Source organism: Lepidochelys kempii, chromosome 3, assembly GCF_965140265.1.
Source record: "Lepidochelys kempii isolate rLepKem1 chromosome 3, rLepKem1.hap2, whole genome shotgun sequence".
NCBI classification, from domain to species: domain Eukaryota; kingdom Metazoa; phylum Chordata; order Testudines; family Cheloniidae; genus Lepidochelys; species Lepidochelys kempii.
Window position 1 is genome coordinate 54,990,229 of NC_133258.1, and position 23,213 is coordinate 55,013,441.

General features: G+C 42.6%; 1 protein-coding gene across 1 annotated transcript in view; it reads right to left on the reverse strand.

Moving 5' to 3' along the window:
• The window catches only part of LMBRD1 (LMBR1 domain containing 1), a 237,069-nt gene that overhangs the window by 76,369 nt on the left and 137,487 nt on the right, over positions 1–23,213 (reverse strand). The gene's annotated exons all lie outside the window — the stretch shown is intronic.

Consider the following 23,213-nt stretch of genomic DNA (forward strand, 5'->3'; position numbering starts at 1 on the left):
CTTCTCCACTCACCTTTAGATTCTTTAATCACACCAATTTTTAACGTTGCCTATACTCCTTCCCAGACTATGGCCCACATTTTCCATTGTACAGGCTGAAGTTTCTCCTTAGTTTGTTGCACAGGCAATGTTATACTAGGTGGGTTTTTCCAAGTATGGAGCAGAGCATATAAGCAAAGTTCTCGATCACCTGGGAGAATCGTACTCTGTCCCTGTTCACCACATGTATTGGCCCCTCGCATATTTGAACTTGAGGCCCTAATTCAGGGCACCAAATGAGGAACAGGAAGTGGATGAGTCATTCTACAAGCAGGTGGTAATATTAGCAAGCACACATGAGCTAGTATTAATGTGGGATTTTAAATTCTTTGCATCTGTTGAAAGACTATTGGAGCAAAACATAATACATCCTGCAAAGTCTTAGCAAGTGTAGGGCTCAGCTTTCTGATTCAGAAAGTTGAGGAAACAACTAGGGGGTTCTCCATTTTACATCTAGTTTTAACCAACAAGGATGAATTAGTTGCAAACACAAAGGTAGTCGAGAACTTGAGAGGAAGCGATCAACTCAAGATCCTATGGAAAGGAGAACATTAGAAGAGGAAAACAAGGACACTGGACTTCAGAAAGGTGGATTTCAACTTACTCGGGGGTGGGGGCAAGGTCCTATGGAAACAAGACCAATTAGGAAGAAGAGGAGTCAAAGGGGGTGGCAGTTCTTAAAAGATGTAATACTGGAGACTCAACATCAGGCTATTCCAACACAGAGGAAAGATAAGAAGAGCCACAGGAGGCCAGTGTGGCTGAACAAGAAGCTTTTAAACCAAAAGGGATACCTAGAAAAAATGGAAGGAGGGGCATGTCACCAAGGAAGTATACATGAGAATAGCACAAACGTGTAGGGACGAAATCAGGAAAGCAAAGGCAAAGAATGATTTACTGCTGGCAAGAAATAAGAGGAATGGGTTCTTCAAATATGTCAGACAAAAAAGAAAGATCAAGGATGGTGTGGATCCACTGCTCAATGGAGGTGGTGAGCTGGTAATGGAAGATGATAGGAAGGCAGAGCTGTTCAATGCCTACTTTGTTTCATCTTCTCACAAAAAACAACATGTCACTGGGCAATAACAAAGTTACCATAGAAAATAAAGGGGAAGAGATGCAGATCGGGATAAGAAAAGAATATGTCAAAGATCTTCTGACCAATTTTAATGAATTAAAATCAGCGGGACTGTATGCTATTCACCTGAAGGTACTGAAGCAATTAGCTGAATAAATCTTGGAGCCACTGGCAATAATATTTACAAACTCATGAATGACAGGAGAGTCCTGGAAGACAGGAGAAGGGCTCACATAGTACCCATCTTTGGAAAAGGAGCAGCTGGTGAACTCAAGACCAATCTGACTTAAATACCTGGGAAGCTGTTAGAGCAATGTATAAAACATTCAATTTGCAAATACCTGGAGACAACAAATCCTGCATTTTGGCAGGGGGTTAGACCAAATGACCTTTGCGCTCCTTTCTAAACCTATGATTCTACATTTTGGGTCTTGCAGAGAAAGGAGTTATTAGCAGGGCTTGCCTTGGAGGCATCATTCTTAGTCAGAGGCAAATTTAGTCACAGGATAGCACTAGAATATACATCTGACAAACCTGTTGCAGTCAACCAAGGCATGGGATGGGCTTTTGGGCAGGGCCTCAGCCTATCAGCCTTATCCCATTATTTGCCAGGGCCTCCCCATGATCAAGTAGGCTGGTTAGCTCTCCTGGATTGGGGTTCTAAATGTAGCATGTGTCAGGGGCTTAGGGTTAATGCCTCATGCCTCCCTTGGCCTGGTCCTGCAGGGTGTTGAGGATCCAGGAAATTATGCATCTAAGGATCCTTCAATATGAAATTTTCCAGTCGTACAGTGTCTAACAAAGACCGAGGGCAGTGTCATAGCACTCACTTTTGACCTCTCCCGGATAGAATCCGTACAAATTGTTCAGTTAAAATTTAACTTGGCAACCCACGCCCTGGACTGTTTCTCTGAGTGGAGCAACTGTCAGCAATGTTCCTTCTCGCTTTGATCAAGGTCTTAGGGTCAAGGTTCCCTTAGGGAACATCTGTGATTTAAAAATAGTCTAGTATTGAGGCTCTCGCTTGTAGTCCTTGTTCTGTTCTTGGTCCAGTGATAGGCTGACTGCGCCTGCCGCATCAAATATGGTGCCAATATTAGAGTCCAATGTTCAGCAGGCTATTGAGAGGATAGCACTACCCTCTCAAAGGTGGTAAAAAATGACCCAGTCATTGGGTCCCATCTTGTTTAACTTCTGAGACCTCTGGGTGAGTTACTCCTGGGGAGTTGGGCCCCAATGAGACCCTGCAGTGGAAGTAAGGCTGGCATTAATTGTTGAATCAGGTCCTTTTGTAACTCCATCTCTCTCAACAGCTGCTGCTTGTCATTTGTACTTGCTGTTGTACATAGTCCATTGCTGCAGCTTTCTAGCGGAGAAGAACAAGCATACCGAGCATTTGCAATTCTCTCAGGCAATAAAAATCTACTGGGCCCACTTTTCAGTGAGATTCAGTACACTGCAGGATGGACAGGCCTTGAAGTCTGTAGGTTTTGACAAAAAAGAAAAGGAGTACTTGTAGCACCTTAGAGACTAACCAATTTATTTGAGCATAAGCTTTCGTGAGCTACAGCTCACTTCATTCACTTTGCGAATACAGACTAACACGGCTGCTACTCTGAAACCTGTAGGTTTTGAGTTCATCATGTTAAGGAATCCTCTTCAGGGAGGTCTAGCTAGTAGAGTGCAGTCCAGATGAGTTGGATCAGTTCATGGTCGTCAAATATAGTAGATCAGAAAAGATTCTGAAGACTTTGGAAGGTTTTGAAGAAGTTTAAGAATTAATGGTGCAAACACTCTGTCAGGAGCACTAAAAGGGAACTGGAGGTCACAGTCACCTTGCTCTTTATGTCTTCATATGAGAACATGAGACAGAACTGGGTGCATTCGAAGCCCCTACAGACACTGCTATTCAAAAACATCTGGCCCCAGGTGCGTACAGTGAAATCCACAGACACATACTCAAATAAGAGCTAGTGTGATCAAAATGAGGTTATGATAAATAAATAAAGATATCTGCTAAATCACAGACTACAGAACCCGAGAAAACAGGAAGACTAGCCAGAAGGGATTAGAGTAGTCTGAACAAAAGATTATCACTGCCTGGACCAAAAAGTCAGCATTAGATTTAAGTTAAGAACCGCATATATTAGTAGTAATAAGCAACTTTCAGATTTACGTAAAGACCCCGAGTTTGCTGCAGACTTGCTGAACAGCTCATTGAGTACACACTGCCAGTTACTCTCTTCCCAACATTTAAAGTACAAAAGCATTCATTGGTTTATAGAAGGAGCTGAACCTACTATGTTGAAAAAACACCCCACAAACATGGGTTTTCACAAAACCTACTGCAGAGAGTGAGAGAGTTGTGTGTTTTTATAAATAGTGTATCCACCGCTGTTTATCTCTATGATATTATCTTGCCTGAAGATACAGTTAAATCAAAGAAGGTCATAAGAGAAACCAACAGGAAATGAAATAGCAAAGATAAGGTGCTTTCATAAGGAATGCCAATGGTTCTTAAGGATTTGGCCCATTTCGTTGTGATTGAAAGATGACAGCTGTTTTGTTAAACTAAGTGTGTCAGTCTAATTTCTAACTGACATCTGGTCACATCACAGTTGGTAATCAGTCTCCACAGAGAGAAGAAATTAATGTGTATGAGATATCTTACTTCGCTCTCAGAGATAGTCCTTCCAAGTATATCTTTGTCCTCTCTATTTTTCACTATTTGCTCTATTCTGGAGCACATCCACCCACAATACACTTCCAGTGCAGGTTTACTGTTGCTCGACCATTTCGATCAGCCATCTTATATTTAAAACAAATGAGGTATATGAAAGCATTCCCAACTTTTTTTTTTTAAATAAAAAGGATGAAAGAAAGATGGCTTAGAATGTACTTTACGTTACTCTGCATTCCAATGCAGATACAACATGGTGACTACAGTTCCAGTCATCTTATATAGTGCCAGATATGCATCTTTAAGGGAAAAAAAATGCGTTTCCCAAGAAAAACTATCAGAGCATGTCAGGGTTCCTTCCCCACTCTGAACTCTAGGGTACAGATGTGGGGACCCACATGAAAGACCCCCTAAGCTTATTTCTACCAGCTTAGGTTAAAACTTCCCCAAGGCACAAAGTCTTTGCCCTTGGATTAGGTAAAACGCTGTCACCACAAAGTGTTTTAGACAAAACTTGGAAAGGAGCACTTGAGGAAATATTTTGGGGGAATAGGACTCCAAGCCCTACACCCCCTTTCCTGGGAAAGGCTTGATAATACTATCCTCACCAACTGGTACAGGTGAACACAGACCCAAACCCTTGGATCTTAAGAACAATGAAAAATCAATCAGGTTCTTAAAAGAAGAATTTTATTTAAAGAAAAGGTAAAAGAATCACCTCTGTAAAATCAGGATGGTAAATACTTTAAAGGGTAATCAGATTCAAAACATGGAGAATCCCTCTAGGGAAAACCTTAAATTACAAAAAGACACAAAAACAGGAATACACATTCCCTCAAGCACAGCAAATTTACAAGCCAAAACAAAGAAAAACCTAATGCATTTTCTAGCTAGATTACTTACTAACTTTACAGAAGTTGAAAGGCTTGCATCCTTGATCTGTTCCCAGCAAAGGTACCACACAGACAGACAACCCCCCACCTCCCACCCCCAGATTTGAAAGTATCTGTCCCCTCATTGGTCATTTTGGGTCAGGTGCCAGCGCGGTTACCTTAGCTTCTTATCTCTTTACAGGTAAAAGTATTTTGCCTCTGGCCAGGAGGGGTTTTATAGCACTGTATACAGAAAGATGGTTACTCTTCCCTTTATATTTATGAAATATTGTTTATTCCTCCAGCTCTTTCTAGAAAGATTCTTTTTTTCATCAATTTCTGCACTCACGAAGTGAAAGTAGGATGTTAATTCTGCCCTTGTGATGTCAACCAAGCAATGTTGCCAGCAAATGAAATTTTCTTTCAAACAGTCTGCAGATTCTGGAGTCGGAGGACAGATTTGAAGTTAAGCTTTCCAACAGTGTGACTGCAGCAGTGATTTAAACGTATGCTCATTTTTTTCCATAAGATGCAGATACTGGACAAGTTTTAGTTTTATTGTAAAACTGTGGGTGAATTTAGTTCTTATAAACATGAAGGATCAATAGTATTGATCCAGCCCAGCATACACTGTACGCAAGCACAATGTGAGTTTTCCACCATCTCAACTGTGACCTGTACTACACAGCCACCATTTTTTTTTTAAAAGGAACACAAAGCAAACAAAATAAAAGAGAAAATAAAGGAAAACTGGTTTGTGGGTAGAATTGCAGAAAGTTTTTTCTTACCTCCATTTGTTCTAGTAAGAGTACATCTATTTCTAAATTACATGCATGAAGTGTTCAGGTCACTTGATTTAAAAAGGCAGAAAATTAAAGAGATGGGGATGAAGGGAGATCAAACAGAGGTTTTCAGACTGCACTTGTGATAGTAAGGAGTGAACTGCCTGGGGGCCTAGTAAAACTCAATGGATTCAGGCTTTCTGGTTAGCATATTACAGGGTTAGGCAACTGTAAGCAGCTGTGTCATAGAATCAGGCTTATTTTAATATATGTTTGTGCAGCACCCTTCACAATGAGACCTTTATCCAGGTTGGGGCATCTGGGTGGTACAGTAATTTTCCTGCCCACCCCCGTCCCCAAATGGGGTCTGTGAGTATAAAAAACTTAAAATGGTCCTCACTACTGTTCACCAGTAAAATGTTTAAATCTTTAACCAGTACAGGCACTTATCATTTGATCAGTGGTATGGAGATATTGCTTCACTGTTAACTGTGCAACTGTTATCCAGAGCTTCTGAAGCTGAACAAGGTCCAAATTTGGAAGCTACCATTAGACCTTCACACTTATTAACATAGAGGAAAATATCAGGATGCTTTTCATATGCAGGAATAATCCCATTTATACAGTAACTAGTGACATATATGTCTAATATCGGATTTAACCATCCAAGGGTTCCATAATTCTAAACAAAAGTAAAACAAAAAGGAAAGTCAAAGTTTTCCCTAAATTCAGAACCTAATCAAGATGACAACTGAGCAACTTTGTATAACCCAGTAAAAGCATCATGTCAAAAGGATCAAAAAAGTATAGCCACTTCCCCAAAGACCTCAAGCTAAAAAAGACAAGATAGACTAGAACCAAGCAACAGTGTATAATATAAAAGTAATTGCGGTGACTGTCTATATCTCAACAATACAAAAAAAAAAAAAGTTGTTACTAATGAAGTTATATCCCCCACTTACATTGTCATTTTGAGTCAGTTTCTTGTAGGCATAAAGAAAAGTGAGCCCTTATGTGAATGCAGGGCTGGGGTCCTCGTGCACCAGCTCAAGATGATGAGTCCATGCACGGGGGACCGCCACAGAAGGTAACAGAAGTGACACAGAAAGAAGACAGGGTGGATATCAGGGGGAGAGAGAAGCATAATTATACAGGGCTTTGAAGGCAAGTGGCCAGATTCTCAACTGGCATAAACCGACATATCTTCAGACTGTAGATATCTATGTTTTCATAATTTTGAGCCCATAATTTAGGAAAGATGGATTTCTAATATAATATCACCCTTCAAAATCCTAAGTCAATGCACAAGTAAAATGCATTTGGTCTCAGTTTCCTTATTCATTCATATTTACAAAGGCTCCTTGCAATTACCACTTTGCTCAGAGTTTTAGAAGAGGAAAAGCAAGTTTTTTTGTTGTTGTACTTTTTAAAAAAATTGAGTAACTTTGACCAACTACACTGGAAAGTTTCCACTATGGCTGCCTGGTTGACATAACTACAAATAGTAGAAACACAGCAAATTTTTGCATAATTGAATTATTTAATCCAAATCCTTGTGAAATAACTTCTCAGAGCAATTTAATACAGATACGAAGTTGGACCTTATTTAGTGGATACAACTGAATATTTGTGCTAATGGGTACCTAACAAACTTGATTTAACGTATTTTGTACCTGAAAAAAAAGATTCTAGTCAAGTGAAATATAAAGAGAAGATCTCCATAGAAAAAGAGAATATTTTTCTTTAAATCAGGTATATTTCTCTACCAGAAATTTTAGTAGATTTCACTGTTAGATAATACTAATTAATGAAAACTTGTTCCTGAACATGTTGGTCACTGTGCCTCCGCTGTACTACTATTAAGAATTATAAATCTGCCCTGATATTTCTTTCCCCACTGCCCCGCCCCCTGCACTTAGTGACAGCAGAACTAGTTTTCTACATCTTGTAACTGCCTGTGAATAACTGTGCTCTAAAAATCTCTGAAATGGCTACATTCTATATTGAGAAACCCTTATGTAAAATATTTTGATTACAGATATTAAAAATAGTATACAAATACACAGAAGACTTTAGAGTTATGACTGCTATAAAAGTAATTACAGAAAGATTTAACTTTCAAGGATTTTCATGCAGTTATACTAATCAGACAAACATTACCCCAAAGCTATAAACTGCATTTATTTTGGACTATAAAAGCTACTATATGAATCACTGGCACTTACAAAAATATTTTTAAAAAATTCTTTATACAAATCGACTTTACTATCTAGAGTCATGTCACAATGTATTAGTAACACCAACAGCCCTATAATTGAGAACCTTTCAAAGTACTCCTTTTCTTTTTTCAAATATTGAAACTAATAGTTCTCAATTCTACCCAACTCCTTCAACTCTTCTCTGAGAAAATCCCAGGTAAACACAAGCCTTGCGGCATGCCTTGAAGATTAAATTCATGTTCTATACCACCAATGAACAAAGAATATTCCCTAGTAGAAAACACTTCATGGAGAATGACCTGCCAGTAGGTCCACTTTTTAACATAGGGACTATTAGCTCAAGCATCTCCAGTGACTGCAATTCTCATGGTCTTTTACAGCATGGAAGTAGTAATTTTCCAGTACCAAGGACACTGGGACAACATGTTTTCTGTGTGAAGCACTACTCCACAAATAGGGTTTTACACAGTGTGACTGCCTATGTCTCTGAATTATCTTTAGGGGTAGTCCTGTGTAGAGAGAGAGACAATGCAAAAGTCTAATCTCAATCATGAAATGGCAAAAAATTATAGTAGCAAAAGAAAAAAAAGTAACTAGTCATACAGAGTCCCAGAACACTTCACAAGAGAAAAAGATATAAGCAGCATTAAATTTGAGCTGCAGTTTAGAAGGAAACTGTCCCAAAATTCTTCCCAAAATTTAAATTTGGTAAAGACAAGCTTTTACAAAACCTTAGATCAATAAAATTTTCCTGAATTATTTGAAAAAAAAAAACCAAAAAAAACAAGTTTTTTTTAAATCAAACACAAACATTTCCCTGAAATGTCTGCAACCCAAACTCTTGAGAACTTAAAATAAAGCTTCCTTGCTTTTCATTTGTGCAAGCTCAGAGAAGTGAAAAAAGTGAATAAATTGATTAAGATTCTTCTGGCTTTTAATAATTTATGGTGTTAACACCACTGGTATGGAAACTGGTTTAATTTTTTTCAGTGGGAATGTTTTTTCAACAGTTTCAGAATTTTGTAGTTCAACTGAAAGCTGACTTCTCAAAGTCCAAAAGACAAACTTAAATCATGGGTATACTGTAGTATGTGTCATTGTTATATATCTAAAAAGCTGAGAATATATAGTGACAAAAAGATGTAATTACCATCAATAGAGCCTAGCGTAAGAATGAAATTGGGTATAAAGAGAAATATGCTATTAGGAATGAAAAAACAACCAAAACTTTGCTCTGCATTGTGCATTTTCCATTATACTAGTCTATTTCTCGGATAAAGGCTCTAGCTAGCTAGTTTAGGGTCTCCGCTAAGAGGGACCTGTTGACTACGTAACTGAGTCTCTGGCAAGGATCCTTCCATTCAATCCACATCATTGTTTTCCCCAAGATACTCTTAAAAAACAGAAAATGAGTTGGATTAATCTCAAGGTGGCAAATCACATCTGTACTTCCAAGTGCTGATTAAGTTGAGTTTCAGCCAACGTTTTTTTACAACATGGATCACTATCTGAAAGCATATGTCTCATGCAGTCTTTACCTACATTAATGCAATGTTAAATTACAAGTTAAATGACTATTAACAGGGTAACGTCTCCCCTTTGTGAGAGTTTGATCCTATCGCTTCTTTGTTAGAGAAGTAATGCTTCCAAGTGATTTCTTGTATTTCATTGTTTTGTATGCCTCATCCTGACCTGCACTTAACTTTTCGAAGTAAAAATAAATTACCATTGTAGCAACGTTTAGTAGAAATTATCGAATCCAAGATTTTCTAGGGAAGTTACTGAAACATTATATTCTAAGGATTTGGGGTTTTGTACCAACAACGTTTACCACATTCAGTCTCACCCACAACTGAATCCTAGTAGTAAACACTCTTCCAAGAAGCGGAAAGTTGTACTAAGTTGAAAATAAAGAACTTTCACAGTAAGACAGTCAAAACCACACACTTGTGAAAACTAAAGTATACTTATGTTCCATAGAAAGAACATTTTTGCCCATTTTATCTGAAAGTAACAAACCCACATGAAGATTAAACTATTTTTAGATAAGTTTTACATTAAAATCACTTAAAGAAAATTCAAAGTTATTTATAGGCTCCCCCCCTTCTTTTCCTGACCAACTTGCAGGAACTAAGTCAGACCACCTTGATAATCTAATGATGTGCAGGGCTTTTTCACAGAAGGTAGAGTTCAGTTCCTATTTGTGGTCTTCTATAGTAAACAACAGCTACAGTAGAAGTGTCACACAGGCAACAAATTCAAATGCTAGGGATCATCTTGCATAAGACTGTTCCGATCCTCTAGCAGTCTTGGGCATGGTGTTTGCCTCTGGAAAAGAGGAACATTCTAGAACAGGGGTGGGCAAACTTTTTGGCCTGAGGGCTGCATCGGGTTTCTGAAATTGTATAGAGGGCCGGTTAGGGGAGGCTGTGCCTCCCCAAACAGCCAGGCATGGCCCGGCACCCACCTATCCGACCCTCCTGCTTCTCGCCCCCTGCTGGCCCTCCCGGGACTCCTGCCCCATCCACTCCTCCCCGGCTCTCGGTCCCCTGCCCACCCCCAGACCCCGTGCCCTTAACTGCCCCCCGCTGCCCCATCCAACCCGTTCTCTCCTTCCTGACTGCCCCCCCCAGGACCCCTGCCCCCATTCAACCCCCATTTCCCGCCCTCTGACTGTCCCAACCCCTATCCACCACCCGAACTCCTCTGTCCTCTATCCAACTGCCCCCCCCACTCCCTGCCCCCTTACCACGCTGCCTGGAGCACCGGTGGCTGGCAAAGCGGCTGCACCAGGAGAGGAAGCCACGCAGTGCAGAGCACCAGGTCAGGCCGGGCTCTGCAGCCCCGCCGCCCAGAGCATTGCGCCGCATGGCGGCATGGCTGTGGGGGAGGGGAGACAGCCTCCCGGGCCAGGAGCTCCGGGGCTGGGCAGGACGGTCCTGCGAGCCGGATGTGGCCCGCGGGCTGTAGTTTGCCCACCTCTGTTCTAGAGCCACCACCATCCCACAATTCAATGATCTTGAGGATGGGAAAAATGAATAGGAAAATGGAGCATCCTTGGGCCTGCAGAGGAAGTCAGGACTTTTTGCAACCTCTGCCCCATTAAAGAAAATGGAACAAGCACATGGAACACTCCTTCAAGCAGCACACATTTTCAGGAAAATAACGAGAACAAAAACTGGTATCCCTTCACACAAGTTAAAAGTAAAGATAGTGAATCTTAATCCATGAACGATTTGTTTATTTAAAAAATACACAGACTTTCACTCCCAGGTTCCCAGGAGACTATGACATCCATAAAACAAAATTCCATTTTAAAATACGGAATTTAAGCATAAAGTTTATGATCCTGTAACAGGTCTTTAATCACAGAAAAATTCAACTATTGAAATTACTTTTTATCATCAAATAGTCTAACTTTAGCTATAGTATTCATGCGTCACTATTTCCATCTCTTTCCTAGTTAATTGCATCTTGCCCTTTTCTCTAACAACTTGCTCATCACATTACTTACTGCAACAGAATCATACAAATCCTAGTCACTTCGTTCAACTACATACAAAGTATCTCACCATTACACTGGCGAGATATGACCTGGTCACTTAGGGACTTGCAAAAACCATCACTAGGTCCCCACTTCTGCATAAGGAAACGAAAGATCTTAAAAAGAAAAGGAGTACTTGTGGCACCTTAGAGACTAACCAGTTTAGTACTCCTTTTCTTTTTGCGAATACAGACTAACACGGCTGTTCCTCTGAAAGATCTTAAGTTGTCATCCCTTTCAGGCACAGCACCATCCGCAGCAAACTTACTCAGCTCCAATCAGATATATCATTAGTGACAAGCCAATCAGTCCCACACCAAGCCTACCTTCCCACAGGGAGTCTCTGGCAAGCAGAAGTCTCTCAAGCAATTCCCTGCTCCAGCCAGGCCGCTTGTAGAGTGACAGCTGGACTTCTCCTCTCACACCAGTCAGCCCCTCACTGAGCTGGGCTTTCCGCTTAACCCACCTACTCCCAGTCTGGTGCCTACTGCAGATTAACAGGGTGGAGCTGACAGGCCTGCTGTGGACGCATTCTCAGGATTTACAGATCATGTCACACGTACCAAGAAAGCAACAGTTGTAAAGAGTTCTCTTACGCTATAATTTGCCAACAATGCTACAAAAAAAAAAAATGTTGTCTGACCAAGGAAGATGCAAAATCCATCAGCAACTTGAGTATGCAATACTACGAAGTGTAAAAATTTGTACAGAAGTATTTAAAAGCCACAGCATGAAAATAATATAGTTTAATGTGGATTAAAAGAGAGAAGAAATATATAACAAAACTCAGAAGTATAAAGTCTGCTGCATTTTGTGATTTTTAAAAGCTCGAAATAGGTTAGAATCTGGTTATCTGAGAAACTGTCCCTTACCCTACCCTATACTCCACTGCAATACTAAAGGTCAGCTGGGTTGCTTTTGATATATGTGTGGGTCCGCTTAAGACCAGCAGCAGGATTTCCTCAGTACAGAAGCTTTCAGATCCCTCCCTCCTACCCCCACTGGATTATATCCTGGAGCTCAGGTTTTGCAAAAGGCTAAGGCAAGATGAAAGGTATATTGTTTGGATTTGGCTTTTGGGTTTTTTTACATTTTGATTCTGTTTGGTATGCTTGGTTCCTATAACTTAGCTTTTAACATATTCTTGGAGGTAACATTGCTCATTTTATGCAAGCCATATGGACTATCCTTTGGCTGCCACCCTGATGTGGTGGAGAAGCTTGTGTATACTTAAGATCCTAAGAATGATGCCGTCGGGAGTCCTGTGCTCCTGGTAGGGTCACCCATGGCAGGAAGGTTGAAGGCAAGATACCAAAGTGCAGCCCAACACAACACAACCCAGTATAAGACCTGAACGGCAGAGCAGGAGGATAAAGCGGGATCACCTCTCAATGGCTGCAAAGGTGGATGAAGGCTGCAATGGAGAAGAAACCGCTGGTCATCTCGGACCTCCTTGCCGCAAGACACAGGTGCCTCTTCTGCCAAGATTTGTGTGGCTGTTCGTGTGCAATGGCTTCCCCACATTAAACTACTCACACACAGGCTTCTTTCACACGAAGAACATTATCCCCTCCTCCATCCATACAAGTCCTCTGGTGATGGCCGAGTGGCGATGGGACAGGTGAAGTGATCACGAGTCCCTGCTCACAGACCCACTTGCCGGTGGTGACCGCAAGATGGTTGTCATGTGCCCCTGGATTGAGATGGGGTGCATTTTTGGCAGCAGCAGTCATGACTGAGCAAGCCTTTTTAGGAACCCCTCTGCTCACCTCATATATGGAAGGGGCTAGAAAAGGTGCCCCAAACATAGGCTCTCTCATCATACCTGACTGGATAACCACGTCCAGAGGGATCACTCCCAATGAGGTTGAAAAACAAAAATGTTTCTTGCAACTTGGAATGTCCGTACACTCCTAGACAACTCAAAGAAGTGAAAGACCCAAACGCACAACAGCAATTGTCGCCTGAGAACTCTTAAGTACAACACTGACATTGCTGCTCTCAGCAAGACAAGAAGTGCAGATGAAGGCCAATTTAGGGAAGAGGGCGGTATTTACACTTTCTTCTGGAAAGGAAAACCAGCAAGTGACAGGCAAATACACGGTGTTGGCTTTGCAATCAAGAGCCTTCTAGTCAACCACCTAACTGAGCTCCCCATCTGCATCAATGAGCACCTTATAACCCTCTACATCCAGTTGGTCAATAAGTCATTTCCCAACATCATCATTACACATGCACCAACACTTGATGCTGAAGAAAAGCAGAAAGAATCCTTCTACACCTTAATAAAAATTCTGGCATCTATTAAAAAAAAATAAAATAATCCTCTCAGGGGACTTCACCGCAGAAGTTGGCCAAGATTTTAATGTATGGACTAGCACCATTGGGAGGGAAGGAGTAGGCAAGACCAATTCCAATGGCATCCTTTCACTTGGCAAATGCACAAACATGATCATGCAATCACAAACACAATCTTCAGACAAAGCAATAAGTACAAAACAACTTGGCAACACCCCCATTCAAAACAATGGCACCTCCTAAGACTATGTCATTGTAGGAACACGGGATCTAAAATGTCCAAATCACCCATGTCATGAGAGAAGCCAATGATTGCCGGACTGACCACCACCTGGTGAGGTCAGTCATATTCATCCCGGTCTCCCAGGCCTGCTCCTGCCCTCAGTCATATTCATCAGGATTGAACCAAAACATAGAAAGCAATCCAAATCACACAGATAGCAATACCACATCCAAAGACTCCAATCCTCAGTATCTTCAATATCTCTTGCGGAAGAAATATTCCCAGAGTGGCTTCAGAACATCACGTGGCACCACTGACATGTTTTTCACAGCTAGGGAGATCCAGGAAAAATGTTACCACGACCACCAGGTGTCAAGAGCACCACCAGGTGCTATATATGGCCTTTATCGATCTGACCAAAATCTGACTGTCAACCGTGAAGCTCTGTGGAAAATCATGTTAAAGTTTGGTTGGCGAAGCAAATTTATCACCATCATAAGACTCCTCCATGACCAGATGACTGCCTCCTCCCTGTGCAGTGGCTCTACTTCTGAGCCCTTTGTCATCCAAAGTGGCGTGAAACAAGGCTGGTGTACTGGCACCCACCCTTTTCTCAGGAGCTATGAAAACATTAACCCAAGACTGTCTACCACATCCAATACAGGATGGACAGCAACCTTCAACCTGAACATTGGTAAAGCAGAAGTTCTTCACCAGCCAGCTCCCGGTCAATCATCAGACCCAGCAAGGAAGATTTACACTGACAGAGAAGAAATGGAAAATGTAGAATACTTTGCCTATTTTGCCAGCCATCTCTCACAGAGGGCAGACATAGATGTCAAGATTCAGCACAGAATCCGCTGTGCCAGCTTTGCCTTTGGCAGATTGTTTTGCCAACTGTTCAATAATCAAGACATCAGAAAACACAACAGACGTTGTTTATAAAGCAGTGGTAATTCCAACTCTTTTCTACAGCTGTGAGACTTGGGTGACTGATAAACATCTGAAAAACCTGGAACGCCAGCACCAGCTCTTTCTTCGGAAGATCCTCAACATACAGTGGGAGGATTGCCACACTAATGTCAGTGTCCTCACAGAGGCCAACATCTTCAGTGTTCAGGCCCTGATTATCTAGCATCAGCTAAGGTGGAGCAGGCACTGTGTGTGCATGCCTGATGAATGCTTACCAAAACAACTGTTGTATGCCCAACTCGCCAAAGGAGAAAAGAAACAGGGAGGCCAAAAGAAACACTCTAAAGATAAGTATCAAACAGGTAGCTGTGTTAGTCTGTATCCACAAAAACAACAAGGAGTCCGGTGACACCTTAAAGAAGAAGTGGAGTTTTTTACCCACGAAAGTTTATGCCCAAATAAATCTGTTAGTCTGTTAATCTTTAGTCTTTAAGCCATCAGACTCCTCATTACTTTAAAGACACTCTTAAGATAAACACCAAGACATATGTGGCATCGACACCACTCACTGGAAAACAATCAGCCCAAGATAGGGATAACTGGCTAAGACCTGTCAGAGAGTAAATGCCCACTTTTGAGGAAAATCGCCTTGCCCTGGTCTCAGAAAAACACTAGAAAAGGACAGAACTGTCATGCAGCAATCGCAGCCCAACTCTGACTTCCAACACCACCTGCAACATCTTGCCAATGTGCCTGTGGCTCCAGGATCAGACTCCTCAGTCACCAAAGGACCCATAAAAAATAAAACCTGTGAAAGATCATCCTCGACTGAGTGATCACCACCCCTGACTGGATAAACTTTTGTAAAGCAGCATCCCTAATTGCTAAATCTACAGGTACTATGGTAAATAGAATAAAGTAAATATAAACTAGACTGCAAATGTCTTGAGTTTCCTCTACTAAACAAACATATAATTGAAGGTTTACAACACAGCAGACAAAGCCTGTGCACCATCTACAGAACCTCTCTGTCATTCATTCATGGAATGAGGGAAAGACATTATCCCCAACCCATGTAGAGTGTGTGTTGTATGGTATGATATGAAAGCATGGGCTGCCATTTGAAGTCAACTGTGGTCTCCCACCTGAGCAGGAAATAAATGGAAGTAACCAAGGGGTATATACAGGCACAAGACAAGATACTAGAGTTCTTCTGGGAAACGTTTATCCTGTCCTGAGGAATGGGGATAATTTGCCTTTTTCTTGTGGTAAATGACTATCTTCCTCCACTCTGAAAACAGAACTGTTGTGTTCTCATCCTGAATTAAAGGGACTATTTACTTTGTTTTTGCTCCTGAGACATTTGGGAGGAAATGACTGCCTATTTGCTAAATCTCTCTCAAGAGACCCCAGAATGTTAGATAACATCCTAGACTGGCTGTGCTCTTATTTTGGGGGAAAACTGAGCCTGAAAATCCATTAACAATACACATTTAGTATTTTATACTGAGGAAAAATATATATTAGAGCAATTTAAGATCAATTTCTGAACTGTACTCATTGGACAGTACAGAAATTAATCACATCACACTATCTCCAGTGAAATGACTGAAATTTTATTTTATAAAACCCCAACAAATGCTTAAGATTATATGTATATTGTATACTGTAAATACAAATTAAGTATTTAATATAGAATAAATGTTATTCAGTGAGAATAACTACTGTGAAACTAACATCTTATTTTGCATTGTGAATGAAAACAAATGTTATTCTAGAGCCTCTAGCTTTCTCAGATAATCCAAACAAAAAGGAACCCACTCATGCTTTAAATTATTTTCCCTGATAGGACACCTTCACAATATTAAAATTATGCTTAATCTTTAGAGACACTTCTTAGAAGAAAAAGCAAAATAGAATGGTTACTTACCAGGGTCAGAGCCTTCCCCTGGATGGCCTGGATGGCCCAATATCAAAAAGGCTTAACAATAAAACAGGTATGTTTCTTCAGTTTGTTGAGAGTTCTAACAAATGACACTAGCTAAGTTCACTCTTATTTTTGACCTTGTGACCATAACCCCTCTTTGCTTTCTATGACTCTTAATGTCTCCAGTCTGATACAAGCTTAAGGGTGAGGGAGCATTTTATATTGGAGAAGGCAAGTGGGTATGGCCATAATGATTACTCCTGGGGGAATTCTGCATACAATATTTTAAAATTCTGCAAATTTTATTTGTCAAAACAACAATATAATCACACCAGTTCCAATTATTTTCATATTTTATTTCAAAATACTTGTCAGTGAGTATGTCTGACATAAAAAAAATTTCCCCCAGAAGTCGAGATTAAAGAAACCCCTATGACAACCCAGTTCCCATTTCTCTGTTATCCTTTTGTTGGATGCCTGAGTCTGCATGTGTCACACATGTCAGCTGGGCAGACCTTGGGGGAAAACTCTGCCCTTCCGGTCTTTTAGTCTAGATTTTTCACCTTGTTCCCATCAGGTTACCATATTTCAAGCTCCCAAGTAGAGGACACCGCCAAGGGGAGAGTGGGGGAGCTCAGGGGGCATTTTGGGGGTACTGGAGGGGTTATTTTGGGGCTTCTGAAGGGGGCTGCATGGGTCCACCCAACCCAGACATCCACACCCACTCCCAATCCCCCAGCTGCAGGGTGCCCCCTGGCCTAGATGTGGGGCACCCCCTCCCAGCCACAGGCTCCACTCAGCTTTGTTACTGTCCCACCGAGGGAGGCACTGTGGCCCTGCCTTTCCCCACTCTTTGTGAGAGCCAACGCAGCCAGGTCTCCCGGGCCTGCTCCTGCCCTCGGGCAGATAAGGATGTGGCCCATCAGCCAAAGTGTGAAGAGCTGCAGGGCCTCCAGCCCCACCAGGCAGGGCACTCCGCTCACTGTGGGTCTGCGGCCCACAGGCCGCCTCCCTCATTCAGTACATGCTGGGAACTGCAGCCAACCCATGCTGGCACATTGCAAACTGGGTAGCTGGGTCCCCAGCATCCAGCGGCCCCTAGTGACAGCCAGCATCTCTGCAGTGCCAATTCTGTGGAGAAAAAAAGGAATTCTGCAGAGAAAGTTAATTCTGCGCAAATTCTGCATTGGGCAGTGGCACACAATTTCCTCCAGGAGCAAATGATTAAGCATTTACAGGAAAAGAGAAAAAGCTCCTACCATAGACCGTCATCTACCCTGAGCTTTATTGATTCAGTTTTGATGAGACCCCTATATTTTATAAGCTGGTCTTACTTTCTCTGTAAAGATTGAAGAAAGGGATGATCCCTCTCTATGGAACAAAACAAAAACTAGGGACTAATCCACTCAAGTAACACACAAAGGGGCCACAATAAGCCTTAAAAACCTAGAAAAATGTTCTGGAAGAGTTCTGAGAGCCAATAAAGTCTGGAGCTGTGAATTGGTTGATGTTCAGAAGCCAAAGACAATGTTGGAATAGAACAAATGAATCAAATTAAATAAAAGTTTAAGGTGATGAAACCCTGAACGGAAACCTGCATCCCTCCCACCACAAAATAAAAGCCTGTTCGGTCAAGCAGCCACAGTTCAGGCTCAAGATGCAATGCACTTGAGAAGAATTCCTTTGCTTATAATGATCAAGGAGGAACTGACTGGAAGTTTCCAAGGCTAGTGGTTAGGGACACCATGAATTACACAACAAACAGCATATACTTCTTGATCTGCTTGCTATCACTGCTACCTTATGGATCAAAAAATTTAAGAGCTAGGAGAGCACTTCCCATTTCACGATATAGAGCAGAGACTCAAAAGTGAGAATCTGTATCTTGTAAGGATGATAAGACTTTCAAGCCCTCACAAGACTCTAGAACCTGATGACAGAGCAAGGTCTAGGTCTCTCAATCCTGAGGTTTCCAGTTGTGGCTAAATCATCTAGATCATCCTAAACTCAAGGACAAGCAGCAGTCTTGATATCCAAAGCTTGAGAAGGCAGCATGAGACCACAGAGAATGTTTAGGTGCTAAACGGAAGGCTCTGGAGAGATGGCAGCAGACAGAAGAGGAGAAGCAGCTCCAGAGAGCTAAGAAAGAAGGTTGTGTAGAACAGAATAAAATGGTCTGCTCCAAAAGCTGCTATGAACACTGCTACACAACCAGAGTGCTTGCGGGGGGAGAGCTCTAGCGAGGACTAGCTCAAATACCCAAACAGGAAAAGGCTGCCCACCCAGCCCACTGAATGCTCCAACAGAAATTCTTTCCTCACTCTCCATAAACCTGCACACAATGGAAGCAAAGCTACTGTATTTATGCCAGTGGGAAAGACCATGGCTAGCAATTTGGGGCTCCCACTCTCCACAACCAGGCAGACAGATCCACGGAATCAGACCAGGAACGAAGAGAAGACAGAACACTAAGATCTGGGAAAGGAGAATTAGATGGAGTAGCAGCTGCCAACAAGAAATCACAAGTCCCCCAGAGCTAAAACTGGCAGCCGAAGCCAAGAGAGACAAAGCTGCACCCTGTTTCCTCAGAGGAGGACCAACATGGAACACAGTGTCTACGATCAAGCAGGCAGGCTATAGGGCATACTCCCTGCAGATCTCACCCCAGAAGATTCACATAGGTAGTGCACATAATAGGGCTAGTGAGCCCCTTTGTCCCAACTCCTGCTTTTTTTTCCTGTCTTCAGGCCTAGGGGAAGAGAGAGAATTAGAAGCTGGAAAGATGAGACCTGGATTCCATGTATCCAACAAGAAAAGGCATAGAAAATTGGAACATGGAGGCAGTGACTCAGTTCTTTTCTTCCTTACTATGGCTTATGATGCCAAGAAACATCTTGTTGTAAGAACCATTTTCTCCTTGCAGGACAGCGATGTCTGAAACACTTAATTTGGGAGGTTTCTAATATGCTATAGAATTCATATTTATCAGGTATTTATGCTTGAACAAAAACACTAACGATGCTTTCTTCATATTAATCAACGTAAGAGTCAAAAGATTAATCTCAACAGTTTTTTGAAACACACATTAGTTAGGTGGTATAGTGCACATACTTATGTAATTACAACACTTGCCATAGAGAGAAACACATAGTAAACATACAATAGTAGAAGCTGAATGAGTTGACCGTGAAGCTGCTTATACACATACATACAGTGATGAGCTGCCAAAATCTTAACAACCAGTTCCCTCACTCCAAGAGGGGGTCATGGCCGGCCCCTGCCCCCCGGGACTCCTGCCCCATCCAACCCCCTGTGTTCCTTGACGCTCCCCCTGCATCCTGGGACCCCTGCCCCATCTACCCCTGTCCCCTGACTGCCCCCAGAACTGGGCAGGAGGGTCTCGTGGGCTACCGTAGTGGGTGCCCACCCTGCCCCTAAGAGCCAGAGGGACCTGCCGGGGGTGAGGTGGGGAGTCCTGGCAGTGCTTACCTTGGGCAGCTCCCAGGAAGCATCCGGCAGGTCCCTCTGGCTCCTAGGGGCAGGGTAGCGTAGCTAGCGGGGGAACAGTGGGAGTGGCTGCTCCCCCCACTGAGGACTTCAAAAGTGGCGCCTTAGGCACCGACTCTGTGGGTGCTCTGGGGCTGGAGCACCCACGGCGAAAATTTGGTGGGAGCAGAGCCCCCACCAGCAGCTCCCCACCCCACGCCCGGCCCCAGCTCACCTCCGCCTCCTCCCCTGAATGCACCGCCCCGCTCTGCTTCGCCGCCGCACTGCCCCCCCCCCTCCGCCTCCCCGCGAATCAGCTGTTCGCGCGTGAAGCCGGGGAGGGCTGAGAAGCAAGTGTCGCGCTCAGGCCCAGGGAGGCGGAGGTGAGCTGGGGAGCGGTTTCCCTGTGCGCCCCCCCCCCGAGTTACCTGCTGCGCACAGGCGGTCCTCCTTGTGCCCCCTGCCCCAGCTCGCCTCTGCCTCCCTGGGCCTGAGCGCGAAGCTGCCGCTTGATTCTCAGCCCTCCCAGGCTTCCCGTGCGAACAGCTGATTCGCGGGAAGCTGCGGGCGTGGAGAAGTGGGGCGGTGCGTTTAGGGGAGGAGGAGGAGGAGAGCTAGGGCCGCGTGGGGAGCTGTCAGTGTGTGCTCTGCACCCACCAAATTTTCCCCGTGGGTGCTCCAGCCCCAGAGCACCCACGGAGTCAGCACATAAGGCGCCACTTTTGGCCGGTTGTTAAATTTAGAAGCCCTTTTAGAACCAGTTGTCCCACAAGGGCTAAAAGGGCTTCCTAATTTAACAACCGGCTCCAGTTCACCACTGCATACATACAAATCAGACCTTCTGCCCACAACTAGTTCATATTACTACTTAAATAATCTAGTACTGACTTTGTAATCTGTGCTAAATGTTAACAGTTTCCTGATTTCGCACTAGCCAACATAGCAGCTACTTATAAAAGAGTGTTCTTATAGTGCACAAGAAAATATTTGTGGTTACACAAAACTAAGTACAGCAGCTACTAGCTTCTATATCTGGATGACTTCAAAGAGATAACGAAGGCACATTTATTCAATAAAAAATGACATAAGCTATATTTTTGTTAGGTATATATGCAACATCCTATGCATCTTTCAAGGAAGCAATCTACAGATTAAAAGTAACAGGCTACCGCTTCAACTTCAGATGCAGTAACTGCCACACAAAAGGCTTCAAGTCATTTTATTGTGTTTTAAGATGCCAGATTTGGGGAAAACAAAACAAAGCAAATCTAATATTACCAGGTATCAAGGTTCCTTCCTCACTCTGAACTCTAGGGTACAGATGTGGGGACCCACATGAAAGACCCCAAAGCTCATTTTTATCAGCCTAGGTAAAAAGCTTCCCCGAGGTACAAACTTTGCCTTGTCCTTTGTCATAAATATAAAGGGAAGTGTAAACCCCTTTGAAATCCCTCCTGGCCAGGGGAAAGCTCCTCTCACCTGTAAAGGGTTAAGAAGCTAAAGGTAACCTCGCTGGCACCTGACCAAAATGACCAATGAGGAGACAAGATACTTTCAAAAGCTGGGAGGAGGGAGAGAAACAAAGGGTCTGTGTGTCTGTCTATATGCTGTTTCTGCTGGGGATAGACCAGGAATGGAGTCTTAGAACTTTTAGTAAGTAATCTAGCTAGGTATGTGTTAGATTATGATTTCTTTAAATGGCTGAGAAAAGAACTGTGCTGAATAGAATAACTATTTCTGTCTATGTATCTTTTTTGTAACTTAAGGTTTTGCCTAGAGGGATTCTCTATGTTTTGAATCTAATTACCCTGTAAGGTATCTACTATCCTGATTTTACAGAGGGGATTTCTTTACTTCTATTTACTCCTATTTCTATTAAAAGTCTTCTTGTAAGAAAACTGAATGCTTTTTCATTGTTCTCAGATCCAAGGGTTTGGGTCTGTGGTCACCTATGCAAATGGATGAGGCTTTTTATCCAACATTTCCCAGGAAAGGGGGGGTGCAAGTGTTGGGAGGATTGTTCATTGTTCTTAAGATCCAAGGGGTCTGGGTCTGTAGTCACCTGGGCAAATTGGTGAGGCTTTTTACCAAACCTTGTCCAGGAAGTGGGGTGCAAGGTTTTGGGAAGTATTTGGGGGGGAAAGACGTTTCCAAACAGCTCTTCCCCAGTAACCAGTATTTGTTTGGTAGTGGCCAATCCAAGGACAAAGGGTGGAATATTTTGTACCTTGGGGAACTTTTTGACCTAAGCTGGTAAAGATAAGCTTAGGAGGTTTTCATGTAGGTCCCCACATCTGTACCCTAGCGTTCAGAGTGGGGGAGGAACCTTGACATCCTTGAACAGTATACTGCCACCACCAGGCGTGTGAAACAAAGAACAGGGAAAGAGACCACTTGGAGACATCTTTCCCCAAAATATCCCCCCCAAGCACTACACCCCCTTTCCTGGAGAAGGCTTGATAATAATCCTCACCAATTTTACAGGTGAACACAGACCCAAACCCTTGGATTTTAAGAACAATGAAAAAGCAATCAGGTTCTTAAAAGAAGAATTTTAATTAAAGAAAAGGTAAAAGAATCACCTCTGTAAAATCAGGATGAAAAAATACTTTGCAGGGTATTCAGATTCAAAACACAGAGGGTCACCCCCTGGGCAAAGCCTTAAAGTTACAGAAAACAGGAATAAACCTCCTTCTTAACACAGGGAAAATTCACATAAAACAAAAGAGAAACTAATCTGCCTTGCCTCGCTTACCTATACTGACTGGTTGCAATATTGGAGACTTGGATTAGGATGGGTGGGAGAAGATGGATTTCTGTCTGGCCTCTCTCAGTCCCAAGAGAGAACAAACACGTAAACAAAGAGCACAAACAAAAGCCTTTCCCCCCAGCAAGATCTGAAAGTATCTTGTTCCCCTATTGGTCCTTTGGGTCACGTGCCAGCCAGGTTAGCTGAGTTTCTTAACCCTTTACAGGTAACAGGATGTTGCCTCTGGTCAGGAGGGATTTTATAGCACTGTATACAGAAAGGTGGTTACCCTTCCCTTTATATTTATGACACCAGGCTATTTCATCGAATAGTTTTATGCCAACGTGCTAAATGGAAAAGAACAAAAAAAGTCAGAAATAGTTATTCTACAGTGAAGCAGGCAT